The sequence below is a fragment of the Aethalodelphis obliquidens genome, unplaced genomic scaffold, assembly GCF_003676395.1.
Source record: "Aethalodelphis obliquidens isolate GAN/ISIS:26980383/991018 unplaced genomic scaffold, ASM367639v1 scaffold41, whole genome shotgun sequence".
Classification (NCBI taxonomy): domain Eukaryota; kingdom Metazoa; phylum Chordata; class Mammalia; order Artiodactyla; family Delphinidae; genus Aethalodelphis; species Aethalodelphis obliquidens.
Window position 1 is genome coordinate 16,969,595 of NW_020837985.1, and position 16,656 is coordinate 16,986,250.

A 16,656-nucleotide genomic window follows, 5' to 3' on the forward strand; every position below is an offset into this window, starting at 1 on the left:
ATCAGAAGGGAGCCCTGACCCCAGAGGCCATGTCAACAGGGGATGTGCTTTAGAATTCTTGTCTAAAACCCCCACTACCTTTCAATAGTCTCCCGCTCACACCTGCTGAGTCCTCCCCCTCCCTCACTATGTCCTTCTGGAGAGAGAAGTAGTGGACACGCGTGTGCCTTCTCCCAGACGTAAACCACAACCCTGACCCCCCCCCCCCCGGGCTCAAAGGCCTTCAGCCTGTTGGTCTCTCAGAGTCCCCTGCACACCTCTTTTCCTCCCAACCTTCTGCATAGACATAACTCCACCGCCGTCATCCTGGTGGACCAGCATAGCCCCCGCACTCCCCACTCCACCCCCCTCAGGTGATCCTGTGAAACCATCACTCACACTGCTCAGAACGCGCTGTGTCACAAAGGAGGGACCAGCAAGACTTGGTCCTCTGTCACCTGCCCCAACCAGACACTGTGCAATGAGTGTCTGAAGTTCCAGGCTCATCCGAGTCTGACACCTGAACTGCAGTGTAAGCAGAGACCATTCTGGATATGACTGTATGCCACCGTAGGTTGTCAGTGCTTCTCTCCTGTGATTAACCTCATATCTACAATAAGGATAGAGTTCTGTGGATGAACCTTCAAAAAACTGAACTCAAAGAAAAAAGCTCTGCTGACATACTAACAATTCTTTGTACGTTGTTGTAAAGGCCATACCTCCAGAACAAAGCTGGTGACGCAAACCAAGGGGGTCATACCAACTGGGAGAGCTGCACCAGGGGACAGAACCAGCCCCTGCCCCCTCAAAGCACAGCCGTAGGATGGAAAATAATAGCAGGTCGACCCCAAATTGAGACCCAAAGGCACTTATTACTGCGAGAAATTGATGGGGAATGGTTTACTCAACGAACAGGAGAAAAATCGATAACTGAAAGGAACGGATTTAATTAAAATGGGAATATAACAAATTGATGCATACACTTCAGTGTGATAGGCCAGGGAAACAAAGGAAAGTCCTTCACTCTAACTGCATCAGAGTCTATCAGAAATGGCCACTTGTGAAATTCTAATTGAAAATTCACACCTGATAACACCAAGGGTGAAGAGAAAAAAATCATACAGGACAATGTCTTTCCTTTAACGCAATGAGGAACCATAAGCAAAAAAGGACGGAAGAGAGTAGAACGTCGCTGCGCACGTAAGCTGAATACATTGCACACAGATACTGGCACGCTAAGAAATGTTTTAAAATGTTGTCATACATTTTTCAGGGTTGAAAAAAACAACCAATTAGAAAGAATACCCACTCACTTTCCAGACAGAGAAGAAACAAGAGGCCTGTTTCTGGGTCAGGAGTAGCCCTCTGGAGCAGCTGCACGTAGGTGAAGTTCTCGTGTGTGTTGCGGTCGAAGAAGCCCTTGGTGTCGTCGCTGGGGTCCTCCAGGACGCGGTTCATCCCCTCGTCGAAGTAGCCGCGCCAGTAGGCCACGTCCACGGGCAGGCGGCGGCTATGCACGGGGTCGATGACGCTGCTCGTGGCGATCTGGGCCTCCAGCAGGCGGATGCCGTGCTCCGGACGATGAGGTCCTTCTTCATGGCCTGGAAGAGGGAGATCTGCTCCCCGGTGTAGGGGTCGGTGTAGCCGGTGACGGCGCGCTCAGCCGACGGCAGCCTCGCGAACACGTCGGGCCCATGATGCCAGCCCTCAGTGCCTCCTCCACCGAATACCCCTTGTTTTCTTTTGATGATGAAGCCACTGGCTGCTCACGTCTCCAGGAGGGTGAGGGCTGTGCCGGGCCTGAGAAGCCCCTTCCTACAAGTCTCGTGGATGCCGAGGGGCTCCTGGGAGCCGGGCACAGCAAGCCGGCGATGCAGCCGGTGCCTCGCAAGTACCTCTGCACGAGGCCAGGCTGCCCATGGTCCGGCCTCGTGCCAGCTGCTCGTACATGCCCTGGTTGATGATCTCCACTCTCAGAAGCTCTCCTGGAGTCACGGGCATCCTCACCCAGCCAAGGTGGTCCCGGCAGTGGCTGCAGCCTGCTCGTGGGTGGCCCTCAGCGCAGCCACCAGCTCCTCCACCAAGAGGGCCCCGTCCTTGTGCTGCTGGGTCAGCGTCACCCTCTGCTCCACGGGGACTGCCTCGGAGAGCGACATGGGCCGGCCCTGGAACTTGCCCATGGAGACGGTGGCCACGGCAGCTCTCAAGGTCTGCCAGGTGCTGTGCTCAGTGAACGGGGGCCCCTGTGGCTCCGCTCCAGGGCTCCCCACTGAGATGGGCAGGAAGGCCAGCCCCGTCTCTGGGTCGGTGACACAGTGGGCCAGCAGCTGCCCACAGCTGAGGCTCTCCTGCATGCCGGGGTCCGAGAAGCCAGCCGCCTGCGAGAGATGCTGCTGAGCTCTTTGTCCAGGCAGCCTAAGTGCAGGGTGGCCTCCCAGGGCAGCCGGAGCCTGCGGGCAGGACACCCTAGCCTGCCTGTAGCCAGCTGGGCAACCAAGAGCCTCAGCAGCGGAGGCCTGTCCACCAGCTCCCTCGTCATGGCCTGGAATAGGGGCATTCGGATGCCACTGAAGGGGCCACGATACCCCGTCACCACCTGCTCTGCTGCCAGGAGCTGCCTGTGGAGCTCTGGTCCAAACAGGCCTGCCCTGACCGCCTCATCTGGCCACAGCTGCCGGCCGGTGGCTGGGTCCACCAGCATGCGGGTGGCGTCCTGAGCCTCCCGGACCGGAAGCGTGGCGCCCATGGGGAGCAGGTGCTCGGCCGAGGCCTGGAAGCTCTTGTGCCCTGCAGGCAGCAGGACGAGCCCTGCCACACCGCCGGTGCCCTGCGGGTGGCGCTGCACCTCGGTGCGTGCACCCACATCCGGCACCGCCAGCCTGCCCTCCCGCAGGCCTGGGCCGTCTCCACGTCCAGGACCCCCACCTCCAGCGGCCTGGCCAAGCTCGGTGCCCCACTCAGCGTACGGAAAGTGATCTTGAGGAGCAGCAGGCCCAGCCCCGTGCTGGGGGCCTGCACACACCTGCCTACCAGCTCCCGGTACGGCAGCCGCTCCGGCGTGTCGGGGTCCAGGAAGCCTGGGGCACTTGAGCTGGGCCCAAGCTCCAACAGCCCACACCACGTCTCCTGGTCCAGGAGGCTTTGCTGGCAGGCCAGCTCAGGGGCCACACGCATGCCCTGGATGGGGTCCACCAGGCCCCCCGTGGCCTCCTGGGCCTCCAGCCAGCTCCACCCCAGTGCCCTGTCCACAACCTCCTTCCCTATGGCCTGGAAGAGGGCCAGCTTCCCACCCCCAGAGGGTCAGGGTACCCAGTGACCGCGTGCTCGGCGGCCAGCGGCTTCTCCTTCCGCTCCAGGCCCACCAGGCCCTGCTGCAGGGCCTCAGACACGAGGAGCAGCTGGCCCTGCCCAGGGCCGCCTGGGCCTCCAGCAGAGCCAGCTCGAGCCCAAAGGGCAGGAGACCCTGCTTCATGACAGCGTAGAGACGCTGGGCCTGGCCCGAGGCCTCCACATACACGCCGGCGAGGCTCCTGGCCTGGGGCCCAGATGGGGTGCCGGTGCCCAGCACGGCCTTCACGGTCTCAGGGACGACAGCCGTCTCAGTGCCATTGGTGACCAGGAGGTTGAGAGGAGAGACGTGGCTGTTCATCGCCCAGAACTTGCTCAGCCAGGGCCCACCGTCTGCTCCCTGTGGGGATGGAAAGGCTGTGAGGGACCCGAGACAGCCCAGGTGGGTGGGAGGGCAGACACGGTCAGGAGGTCAACCCTGCTCTCTGGACCCACCTCCAGGGCAGCCGGCCCTCCTGAGGGAGGGGTGTCACATCCAGCTTCGGTCCCTCCCCTTGCCCTGCGGCTCCCAGGAGGGGACCATGTGAGCACAGGGACCCCACGGTAGCCTTGGGGGGTGCGGGCTCTGTTTTCTCCTATAGGCCATCCTCTGGCCTCCATCTCAACCCCGCACCCTCGTCCCCTCCCCCCAGGGTCCTGGTGCAGAGGCTCGGCCTCCACCCGCCGTTGGCCTCAATACCCAGCGATGACCAGTCCCTGCCCTGCCCTCGGGTGGTCTCCATGTATTCGTGTGCTTCTCCCTCCCCCTTCCCAGTGACCCCTCCAAATCCTTCCCCACCTTAACCCACTGCTGCCCTGGCCTCTGCTCCCTCCTGGCTCCCCACCGGGCTTCAGCCAGGTTCCTGCCCTCTGTCCCAAGTCTCTCACATCAGCCCGGCTGTGTCCCCCTCTGCCCACCCTGGCCCCATGTCCTCCGGGCCATGGCCTCTGGAAATAGGGTCTTTGCAGATGTAATTAAGTTAAGGTTAAGGTGAGCTCACACTGGTGTAGAGAGGTCCTTATTCCAACACGACTGTGTCCTCACAGGAAGACAGACGGGGACGATGCCCAGCCCACAGAAGCAGACTGGAGGCGAGCAGCTTCAGGCCCCAAACCCAGCATTGCCACCAAACGCCAGAAGCACTGATTCCAGATCCTGGCCCCTCAACTGTGGAAGAATAAGGTGCTGTTGTTTGAAGCCTCCCGGGCTGCGGTAATTGTTCCCTCCCGGCCCCAGGAGCCAGTCCACGTCCTGCTTCCACAGAACCACACCTGCAGTCCCCGGTCCTGGTCCACACTGTCCTCGCCTCCCGCAGCTCCCCAAAGCCTCACACGGGGTCTCGGGAGAAGGCTCAGCCCCACGCGCCCTCGCCCCCGCTCCGCAGCTCTTGCTGAGGTAACCTCGGACTCCAAACTGCCAAACCCCACAAACGCATTTTCGATTTGACCTCCCGACCTCTGGGGCACGGGGCATGGGGGACCCTCCTCCCTGGTGACATTTCCCCGTTCAGCCGGAGAGCTCCCCTGACCGCAGCTGGAGCCCAGCCTGTCCTGGGGTCGCGGAACCGCGTGTCCAGCTGCCTCCTGGACACCTATGCCCAGCGGTCTCGCAAGGGGCCTCAAGTTCCATGGTGCCCCCAGAAGTGCTGGCTGTGAGCAGCTCTCCGTCACCCGCTCTGCAGAGCCTGAACCCTAAATCCCCCCACGGCCCCGCTCTCCCCATAGCTGGGCCCAAGAGGTGCTCCTCTGTGTCTGCTGAGACCCCTGGGCAAAATCCTGTTGCCCCCTTTCCCTGCCCGGATGTTGGGCCCAGAGCCTCGGTGGCGCCTGCAGCCGGTCTGCCGCTGGGTCTCGGAGTGCGTGCCAGGCCCGGGCAGACGTGGAGGCGGTGGCTTGGTGCTCACCCGCCCCGCCCCCGCCCCCGCCCCCCCGCCAGGTTCCAGGAGGCACGGCACTTGTTCAGCTCTCCCGAAGCGAGCAGGCCATGCAGTGTGGGCGCGCAGGGCACACCATCATGCCTTTGAGAAGGTGGGAAGAGGACATGGGGTGGGGAGAGAGGAGCGTTGTTGAGATCCAGGCCTTGGGCTTCCCTGGTGGCGCAGTGGTTGAGAGTCTGCCTGCCGAGCAGGGGACGCGGGTTCGTGCCCCGGTCTGGGAAGATCCCACATGCCGCGGAGCGGCTGGGCCCGTGAGCCATGGCCGCTGAGCCTGCGCGTCCGGAGCCTGTGCTCCGCAACGGGAGAGGCCGCGACAGTGAGAGGCCCGCGTACTGCAAAAAAAAAAAAAAAAGATCCAGGCCTTGGGAAAGAACACAAAAGGCTTTGTTCGAGTGACCAGCTGGACGCCTGAGCGGGGTTCCAGGACTCGGTGTGACCGTGGTGGACGCAAGGCTGCCCTGACCTCCTTCTAGGGGTGGCTGAGGCCGCCCTGACCTCCTTCTAGGGGTGGCTGAGACTCTGCACCACCAGCCAGCTTGTCTCCCTGCCATCTGCTTCCTCCCCTCCTTCCCCAGGAGCCTTCCCGAGGCCACTCCCTGAAACCGTGTCAGGCTCTGCTTCCGCGAGCTGACCTGGACGCGTGCTGTGCTGCCCACCTGCCCAGTGACCAGCCTGCTTCCTTTGTATGGTGCGCCTCGTTCCAGGACGGCCTTCAGAGGGTCTGTGAGCAGAGGAAGCCTCAGGTAACAGGGCCCCCGGGGTGGCTGGAGCAGTGAGCTGACCACCTGAAGTCGGGCAGGGGACCAGGGTGGGAAAGAAAAAAGGTACTTCGCTACCCAGCCAAGGCGGGAGGGCTTTCTGGGCCACGGGGTCAGGAGCAGCGGGGGGGGGGGGGGTGCAGGCTGTGCTGTCCCGCCGGGAGCCCAGCAAGGAAAACCAGAGGAGCAGGACGGACTCCTGCGCGGGAAGCTCAAGTTTCCTGAGCAGCAGGGATTCGTGGGAGGGAGGGTGCTGGGGCCCTGAGGGCCATTGTGGGGGGAGGGCCTGAGGGGCTGGGAGAGGCCCTGTGCCTGCGGCTCTGCCCGACGCAGCTGGGTAACCGTGGCTGGGCCATGGCCCGTTTGGTCAGCAGCGACCTTGGGCCTGGTACGAGCCTCCCTGGTCCCTGACCAGGCAGGACGTGAAGAGGGGCCTGGGAGTGGGTGCCTTGAGTCTGAAGTGGGGACCTTGGGGAAGCAGCTGGACAGAGAGGTCTGGAGCTCGGGAGAGACAGACCAGGGCATGTGAGGGGTGTCCAGGGCCTGGGGAGTGGGAGACAAAGCAGCTTCAAGGCTGGGAGACACAGAAGAGCCCAATCGCACAGAAGCCAAAAGACAGGCGTCCCAGAGAGGTGGTTACCAGCAGAAGTGGCAACGGCACGTGGCTAGAGGGGAGGGTGGCCTCGTGGCTGGGGGAGGGGCCGAACGGATTTCCCAGGACTGGAAAGGGACTCTGAGAGGAGGCCCCTCCTGTGGCTTCCTGGGAGCAGCCCCACTTCAGGTGGCCCAAGGGGACAAGAGGTGGGAGGGCAATTCCTGAGGAGGGTGGGTCCACATCCCTGGGAGGGGGCGTCACCTATCAGTACCCTGAAGGGCAGCGCGCACACGCCAGGCTGGGCTGGGGGTTGCGGAGGGGCCTCTCTGGCTGTCCATCTAAGCCAAATCACAACAGAACCGGATGGCCAGGCTGCCTCAGGCTCACACATGGAGACAGTGACCTTGGTTGGCCTTTGGCCCACTTTGAGCAGCGTCAGAAAGATCCCACCCACCTGCACTGGGTGCAGACTGCAGAGATCAGTGGCCATGCGGAAACTCGGCACGATGGGCGGGTCAGGGAGAGAGCAGAGTCACGGAGGCTGGAACCCATGGCAGAGCCCCTCCCGCCTCTACCTCCCAAGGGTCTCGAGATGGCCCCACGCAGGGGTCCCTGGTGCCCATCCACCCCCGACGGCAAGTAGCTCCCTCCATCGGTAAGCACTGGCCTGCCTCACCCCAGCAACGGGCCAGGAGCCATCCCACCCTCTCAATTTGTCAGCCTAATTGCCTCGCGCCCTGGGCGCTCGGACCGGCTCCAGCTGCAAGGCAGGGGGCGGGGCAGGAAGGAATCAGACCTGCACGGCCCCACCCAGGCGCGCACCAGTCCTGCCCGGGAACCCCTGGGCAGGCGAGGCCCCTGCTACGTCTCCCACGCCCGTGCGGGGAACCAGGCTCGGGGGCGACTGCCAGGACTCCCGCGCACCAGGGCTAGTTGGGAGGGAACCGGGCCTCAGAGCCCCGCTTGCCCGGAGCGGAGCCCAGAACCCCGGGCCACCTCCGGGCGCGTCGCGCCCGCCCCAGCCTCTGCAGGCCCCGGGCTGAGAGCCCCCGTAGGTGTCTCGGCTTCGCTCGGCGGCCGCCCCGCCCGGGCCGGCCTGGCTGTCCCACCTGCCCGGACGGTGCCCGCAGCACTCCGTACGCAGTCCCTCCGTTCGCTGCTGTGCCTGCGACCGGCGCCTCCCGGTTTAAACCCGCTCAGGCCCCTCCCCGGGGCGGCACGAGGTGCTTCCGATGGGTGCGGGCGCCCTGAAGCCGGGAGGGGCGCGTGACCGGGAAGCCCACGCGGGGCTGGGTCGACGCCCCCGCGCGCTCCCCTCGGCCGCCACGGTCTGTGAACACCCCTAGGCGGGGAGGAGGGCGGCTGCCGAGGAGCAGGGTCCCCTCGCTCCTACCCAGCCCCTTTCGTCAGCTCCCCCAGAGTCACGGCGAAGGAACGCGGGCGGCCGCCCTGACGGCCTCTGAATGGTTTGCAAGGTAAGTGCGGCCCCGCCCGCCGCGCGCAGAGTTTCGCTTTACAGACGTGATTTTATCGCCCGAGGGGGCCCACTGGGCCGCTGGTGCAGGCGTTGGCCTCGACCCAGGGGCCCCTCCTGTCCAGTGCCCTTCGTCGTCCAGGCCTCGCTCCCGCCTCGGGGCCGGCGGCTTGCGCTGCTGCTTCGTCCTGGGGCTGCCGGGCCAGGCTGTCCTCAGAGGCTGCCTCCATGGCCGAGTGGCTTCCCTGCCTTGACCGTGGAAGAGATGGGGTCTCTGTCCCCAGCAGGCTTCCAGTCTGTCTGGAAGGGATGACCAGGCCTTGCCCCATGGGTTCAGCACCTCCACCTGGGATCGGAGCAGGCGTTCTGTCCAGCAGGAGGACCTGGGCCCCTTCTCAGACGCCAGTCCCAGCGCCCACCTTCCGGGGCCGGGGACTCCTGGAGCAGCTGAGGAAGAAGGGCCAGAGCCTGGCAGGCTGGGGCCACAGCCCAGGACAGGAGCCACACGTGGGTCTTCTGGCTGGTCCTCCCCTTTGCTGCCCAGAGATCCCAGATGGATGGGGTGGAGCAGGTGCCCCTTGCCCCCCAGGGTCAGGACCCAAGGCCTGTCCTCCTCTGTCCCCATTCCCGGCCCTGAGGACTCAGTCTTTCCCCTTCCCCAGGCCTCACTTCTTTCCGGGTCGTTCTCGACCAGATACTCATCCAGGGCCACCCAGCCACCTCCGACCGTAGCATGAGAGCACCTTGAGACACCTGCGCAGGCACAGGGGCTGGGGGGCCGGGCTTCCAGGGTAGAGGGTGCCAGTGTTGGCTCCCGTGGCTCTGTCCTCACTCCCACCCCAGGCCCACGCTCACGCCTGCTCACCAAGGCTTCCTGGACCCTGGGCCGACCTTTGGCCGCCTGTGTCCTTGTCGCTGTCTGCGTACCCCACCCTGGCTATGCTATGTGGCTGCTGCTGGCCACTGGAGAGGCCTGACCTGATAAGAGTAGTGAGCTCCAGCCTGGGCCCCTACCCGCCCGCCCAAGGCATGTCAGGCCAGCTGCCTTCGCCCCGTCTCTGCTCACCAAAAGCCAGGACGCCGTCCATGAGGTCCCGCTGGGCAACGTGCCGAGCTGGCTGTGGCTCGTGGCCGGGAGTGCAGCCCGGAGCCTCTTCTCCGTGGGGTCGGGTCACTGCAGGCAGCACTGCTGCCAGGCCACGAAACCCAGGTGTGGGCCAGCTCCTCGCTGTGGGAAGGAGACGTGAGGCTGCCCAGGCCTGGGTCTCTCTGTGCCCAGGGGTGGGTAGCACGCCTGCCTGTGCCGTCCCTGCCCCAGCCGTGCCCACTGGTCCTCATCCCTCCGGCTCCTCTCGCTGTGGCTGTAGCCCCCTGTGGTGGCCTCCAGCTCAGATCTTCCAGGAACCCTCCCGGGGGGCAAGCCTCGATGCCCGTCCTGCTCCCGAGGCCCTTGGGCTGTCCCTGGTCAGCCAGAGCTGCTGCCGTCCTTGGAGCTCTGGTTACCACTGTTCTATGAATGACCACTCTGGGGACCGCATATAAGTGGCATCGTGCCATGTTTGTCCTCTTGTGTCCAGCTTACTTTACGTAGCGTGGTGGCTTTAAGCTTCATCCGGGCTGTGTCAGACATCAGGATTCCCTTCTTTTTAAAGGCTGCCCCGTATTCCGTTGTGCGTATTTACCCAACGTGCTTTATGTGCTCATCTGTTGGTGGATACTTGCGTTGCTTCGTCTTTCCTTTCTGAAAGCTTACCCTCACTCATGTTGCACGTCAGGGGCTGGCTGAGGCTCCGCTCTGCCACCTTCACGTCAGGATCCAGGCTGGTGAAATTACCATAATCTGGAATATCACTGGTCCTCCTGGCTTAAGGAGTGAGAACTTGGGAAGGTCTTATACTGGCAGCTAAGTGCTCTGGTGTGAAGGGGCCACGTGCCACTTCCTCTCATACCCCGCCGGCCAGCACTGGTCATATGGTCCCCCTGACCACGAGGGGCGGCAATGCCGTCCTCCTGTGCACTGGATGGAGTAGCGCTGGTGAACAGTACTCGTGACCACACAGCCCCTCATTCAGAACCATCACACTTATCCCACCTGTCATGATTTTAGTCATTCAGTTTTGTAGTTCATCCTCTAAATCAGCGGTCCCCAACTTTACGGCACGAGGGACCAGTTTTGTGGAAGACAGTTTTTCCATGATGCGGGGATGGAGGGGGAAGGATGGTTCAGGAGGTAATGCGAGCGGTGGGGAGCGGCAGATGAAGCGTCACTCGCTTGCCTGCTACCAGTCCGCGGCCTGGGGCTTGGGGACCCCACTCTGAATAATGAGTACCACAATTTGACGCTGATGATTGCTTTCCTCATAAGTGATCTGGCATCGTGCTATGACAGGTTCCTATGATTTCTGCCAAGTGAAAACTATTGACTTTATCTCACGTGTGCAGTTGTTCGGATGCTCTTCTGACCCCTAGACAGCGCCTCGCCCAAAGCTGAACCTACTACAGGCACAGCCCAGAGATCACCTACAAGGTAACATTTCTGCCATTGGATAACTTGGGGTTTAAAACCTGAACTTCATAGAACATGTGTATCACTCCGTTCTCTTTCTAGCGATATTTACACAGGAACATTTTATCTTCACATCACCCCAAATCAATAAACGAGCTTTAATCGAACAGTGTGCAGGGGAAATCTTGAATGAAACCTCAGATAGGATGGCTAGATGGCCATGACCACCTGAGGGTGTTGTACGAAGCTCGGGGTCAACAAATGTCTGTGTGGGTGGTGGGATGGGGCGGGACTAAAAGAAGCCACGTCCCTGCAGATGGACTTGCTAGCATCCGTGTTCATCGCCGTGTTTGGGAAGCAGTGTGTTTAGCACTTCACACTCACTTATCTGTATGTGTACTGAGTGGCTTTTAGTTACATTATAATTTTCCCCACGTAGATGTCCAACTGCTATTTTTGTGGAGAATGTCTAATTCTTGGGAATATTCTCTTGCCATTAAAGGGAAGAGGCCTGTGTGTGATCAGTCAATCACAGTACACGGCCTAAATTTTTTTTTCATATAATGTCTATTCCATAGCATAGGTTATCTTTTTCAAACTCTAAAAAAACTTTGCACACTCGCTATTATTACTGATGTGCAACTCACATTTTCACGTTTACTAGGATTGTGGATAAATGCTTTGTCCCCATCCTCACTCATCAGTTCATTTTTTTCATGCCAAAAGAGGTTGAGATCACAGCAAAATACATAATCTTTTGAGTGTTATATATTATAAAGAAACCAGGCTCTGGGACTTCCCTGGTGGCACAGTGGTTGAGAGTCCGCCTGCCGATGCAGGGGACACGGGTTCGTGCCCCGGTCCGGGAGGATCCCACATGCCGCGGAGCGGCTGGGCCCGTGAGCCATGGCCGCTGAGCCTGTGCGTCCGGAGCCTGTGCTCCGCAACGGGAGAGGCCGCGACAGTGAGAGGCCCGCGTACCGCCAAAAAAAACCAGGCTCTACATTTTGTTAAATGTCACCTTTTGGAAGAATACATGTTTAATAAGTTTCCAAAAACGTCCTACCTGTGCCTGCTGTTTTGGAGATTAGAAATCTGTATGTGCGGCGGACAGGTTTCAGGACCAGCGTCCCGTGTTTGATGTTCCCAGTGGGGGATTTCCTTGAAGACGCTTGCTGGTCAGTTCTCTAGCTGAGGAGCCCCTGCGTGTTGAGAAGCACGCGTTGTTCTGGACGACGTCAGAGCATCAGCCCCTTCAGCGACTGGACTGTTTCTTCCTCAGGAGTTGGTGTGGAGCCTCCCAGACCAAACACCACACTCCCTTTCTCTGTCAGAAAGCTGGGGTAAATTGTATATATTTGTATAACTGAAACACTTTGCCGTATACTTTAAACTATATGTCTATATATATATATATATATATATTTTTATATATTTTTTTTTGCGGTACGCGGGCTTTTCACTGCTGTGGCCTCTCCCGTTGCGGAGCACAGGCTCCGGACGCGCAGGCTCAGCGGCCATGGCTCACGGGCCCAGCCGCTCCGCGGCATGTGGGATCCTCCCGGACCGGGGCACGAACCCGTGTCCCCTGCATCGGCAGGCGGACTCTCAACCACAGCGCCACCAGGGAAGCCCCAATATATATACATTTTAAGTAATATAGGATGGTAACTGAAAGAGAAAGATTAAAAAACAGGAAGCTGGAGTAAAATACGACTTTTTGTTCGAACAGACCCTTTGCTGCCACCTGCTGGAGAACTCTCAGAATAAATATCCACTTTTGCCACCAATTGTTGGAGGCCGTGAAGCCATTACTCAGATGCGTTACAGTGGAAATGAGAAGCACTCCTCTGAATCAGGAAGGTGCCGGTGCCTCCTTAGAGCGGGTGTTCTCGCGGTCAGGGAGCCCGTAAGTCTCCCCGCTCCTGCTGCCTGGCCTGGACCAATCGTGAAGAAAGAAAGAGTCGGACCGAGGAGGACCAGGCGGCGGGCGTGAAACGAGCACCCAGATGTAGACCCCGCCACGCCCTGGTTCCCTGGCGGGCCGCGAAGGCTGTCCGAGGGTGGCAAGCGCCGCCGGCCCAGAGAGGGTCAGGGCAAACCCGTGTTTGCACCGTCTCTGTCCAGTGGCCAGGTCAGGCCATCGGAGAAGCCCCTGTCCTCCCCAGGATGGTGGGGGGAGGCGCATTTCCCAGCCTCTGCCCTCCTTTTCACCTTGGCCGTGGTCGCTCAGGGTGTGGCTGCCCCTGGGGGGGGGAGTGGGCGCTCAAGACCCCAGCCCGTCAGCCCACTCCCCTCTTTGCAGGGCCCTTGTCCAGCACTCACGGCCCCGTGGTGCCCCCTGGGAACCCCCCGGCTCTGAAATGTATCAGGGTGGGACACGGGTGAAAGCAGCTGGGATTCTGGCAGGTCTGCTCGCGGTCTGGCTTCCGTCAGGAGTCTCAGGGTGGCAACTGTGTCCCATGCAGACGTTCCCACCTGCTACCCGTCCGTGCTCACTGGCTGGAGCGTCTCTGCAGAAAGAAACTCCTGTCTCCTACTGTTTGGTTACCCAGTGTCCCTGTCTGTGTAGCAAAAGCAGGATAAATGCTTGATTCTTTTTTTTTTTTTCAATTTAATAATTCTCCAAATCTTGGATACTTAAGTCGCTTCCAATTTTTCACAATTATTCCCTTCTTTCCTTTTTTTGCTATTGAGGTAGAATACACATGCCGTAAAAGTTATCACCTGAGCCATTTCTTGAAGAGTACAGTTCAGTGGCATTAGGTGCATTCGTGACCATAACCCTTCATCTTGTAAACAGAAACAGTACCCATGGAACCACAACTGTCCCCCTGCCCCCAGCCCTGGCACCACCCTTCTACTTTCTGTCTCTATAATTTTGACGACTCCAGGTGCCTCATATGAGTGGAATCCTGCAGTCTTGTCTTTTTGAGACTGGCTGACCTCACTGAGCAGTTTGTCGTCCAGTTTCATCCATGGTGGTAGCACATGTCATAACTGCCTTCCTCTTTAAGGCTGAATAATGTCCCATCGTATGTACAGACCACAGTTTGCTTATTGACACATCCATCCGTGGACACTTGGGTTGCTCCCATGTTTTAGCTATTCTGAATAATGCTGCATTGAACATGGGTGTACAAATATCTATTCGAGTCCTTGCTTTCCATTGTTTTGTGTATACACCTGGAAGTGGAATTGCTGGATCACGTGGTGATTATATTTTTAACTTTTTGAGGACCCTCCGTACTGTTTCCGCAGCAGTTGTACCATTTTACATTCGCACCAACAGGGCACAAGGGTTCCATTACTCCACACCCTCACCAGCACTTGTTATTTTCTGGTTTTCTCATAGTAGCCGTGCAGACGGATGTGAGGAGGTATCTCGCTGTAGTTTTGATTTGCATTTCCCTAACGATTAGTGGTGTTGAGCACATTTTTGTGCACTTAGTGGCCATTTGAATGTCTTCTTTGGAGAAATGTCTATTCAAGTCCTTTGCCCATTATTGAATTGGGTTGTTTGTTTTGTAGTTGTTGAGTTTTAGGAATTCTCTATAAATTCTGAATAATAATCAGGTATATGATTTGCAAATGTTTTCTCCCATTCTGCGGGTTGCCTTTTTACTCTGAGGACAGTGTCTTTGGATAAACAAAATTTTCAAATTTTCATAACGTCTTATTTGTCTTTTTTCTTCTTTTGTTGCCTGTGCCTTTGGTGTCATACCTAAGAAGTCACTGCCAAATCAAAAGTCATGCATTCTTGGGCTTCCCTGGTGGCGCAGTGGTTGAGAATCCGCCTGCCGATGCAGGGGACACGGGTTCATGCCCCGATCCGGGAAGATCCCACGTGCCGCGGAGCGGCTGGGCCCGTGAGCCATGGCCGCTGAGTCATGCATTCTTTTATTCGATGATTTATTCTAAGTGTTTTATAGTTTTAGGTCTTAAGTTAATTTTTGCCTCCCCTGCCTCATGCCAGGCCCTCTGCCAGCAGCGTGCGTGGTCCCCAAAGGGCTCAACCTGGACCCACAGGCTCAGCTTCATGCCAGGGGGCAGCACTGCCTCAGTCCCTGAAGGATGGACCCCCCATGTGTGCCAGGGGCTCTGGCCCCGTCTGGCTGCATCTCAGTCCATTCCTAGACTGGAGAGGGCCCAGCAGCCTGACCAGGAGGTGCCTGCTGGCAGCACGAGTGTGACAATCACTGGGTTTCCAGAGCTTCTGGGCACCCCTGTGCTCCCTGACTGGGGTCAGCTGTTTTGACAATAAAATCTGATGTATTACGTGGTCAGCCAGGGACCTTGCAGAGCCAGGCTAGTAAACAGCAGACAGACCCCTTAGAAACAGGGGAAAGAGAAACCCGTTCTGCCGTAGCAGTGTGGGTGAAGAGTATCCCGTCACACATCAGTAAACAGATGTTGCAGCGACCCACACCCTGCCACGGTGCGTCCTGAGGAGACTCAGGATAAGAAAGCACAGGATACAGCCCCAGGTAGCCGAGGTGCAGGTCAAAGGAGTTTCCGTGAGCCGGACTCCTGCATCTTCCCATACATAGAAGAGCGCTAAATTCCTTCACTTGAGACGTCTGGGTTTCTTTAATGAACAGTAATCTTTTGATGTTCCGACTACCTGATCTTTGTTGCTGAAACTGCCGTGTATCTCGGCCCCTCCCTGACCTCTTTGGAGCAGAACCTCAGAGCCACCTGAGAGGCTGTCCTCCGGGCGCAAGTCCTCGGTTTTGTCTGCCAGAGAAAACATGCTTCTCAGCTTTTCCATTGTGCGCTCTTTTCAGTCAACAGCAGGCTCAGCAGTTCCCAGCCCAGATCGGCCTGAGGCCACGCAGGCCCCAGCCGCTGGCCTTCCCGCCCACATCTTTGTAAAAGGTCCCTTTGTTACACACGCCTCACCTCCCCTGCTTCATGTCAGGACTCCCGACCACAGACACACTGCATTTCCACCCCTTTAAGGGTCGATTTTGACATGAATATTGAACAAAGTGTGGAATCAATCAAAATCCACCTCCTCGTCCTGAAAAATGCTAAGGCATCGAAGTGTTTAACCAGGTGTGCTCTACCTTACCTGCTACTGATGTCTGATACAATTTTAAATCCACCGTTTCTTTCTCATTTTAACCTCTACTTGTCACAGTACATGAATATCTCACCCGTTGGAAGTAACTTGGGTTACGTGCTGTGAAATAAAACATATTTTATGGCAAGACAAGAAACTTTTAAACAAAAAGTCTCTGCCCTTTGGCCCCCTCTCCCCCCACCATGAATCAAGTATCTGCATTACTCACCGACCGGAACTCCCCAGAGGCAGAAATACCTGCTCAACCGTAAAAAGCAACATTCTCCCAGCATCAACAAGACAGCTCCCTAAAAGGTAACATTCCTCCTCCATCCTGTAGGGGGCACATGACCCACCAGGATGACGCTTAGACCTGGATTGTGTAAACTGCCAATAATACATCATTTGATGTGCTGTCTCAAAAAACTTATATAAACTGTGTCTTGACGTCTAACCAGGGAACAGTTTCTCAGAGCTTTCTGAGATGTTCTTTCTGGGTTATAATCCTCAAATTTGGCTCAAATAAAATTTTCCATTTCTTTCTCAGATCAACTGATTAATTTTTCATCGATAGTGGTTTACTTCCAACTTTACCTTCTGTCCAAGAATGCCGCAAATTGGCCACGTCTCCTTGGGCACGTGTGAGATTTCTCACTGTAGAGACCTATTTGTGAAAAAGCCAGATCACAGGGTTGATTTTAAGTAGGTTTTGGCAGATGGGTTCCCCAGGCCCTCCTGAGTCTCCTCGACCCCCTCCAACCCCTCAGCCCCAGGCATCCAATGAGCTGCTTGCCATCACTCTAGGTTACTGTGCGTTGCCCAGAACTTTATATAAATGGGATCAAACAATGTGTGCTCTTTTGTTGTCTGGGTTCTTTTTCTTTTTTTTTTTTTGGCGGTACGCGGGCCTCTCACTGCTGTGGCCTCTCCCGTTGCTGAGCACAGGCTCCGGACGCGCAGGGTCAGTGGCCATGGCTCACGGGCCCAGCCGCTCTGCGGCATGTGGGATCCTCCC

The 16,656-nt window shown here is 58.1% G+C and overlaps 1 long non-coding RNA gene across 1 annotated transcript; it reads left to right on the top strand.

Annotated features, from left to right (window-relative positions):
* Positions 1-8,039: 8,039 nt before the first annotated feature.
* LOC113633787 (uncharacterized) lies at positions 8,040-14,109 on the top strand. The gene is made up of 3 exons (XR_003438335.1): positions 8,040-8,071; positions 10,513-10,597; positions 12,309-14,109. It is a non-coding gene; the product is annotated as an uncharacterized LOC113633787 (long non-coding RNA).
* The last annotated feature ends 2,547 nt before the right edge of the window (positions 14,110-16,656 follow it).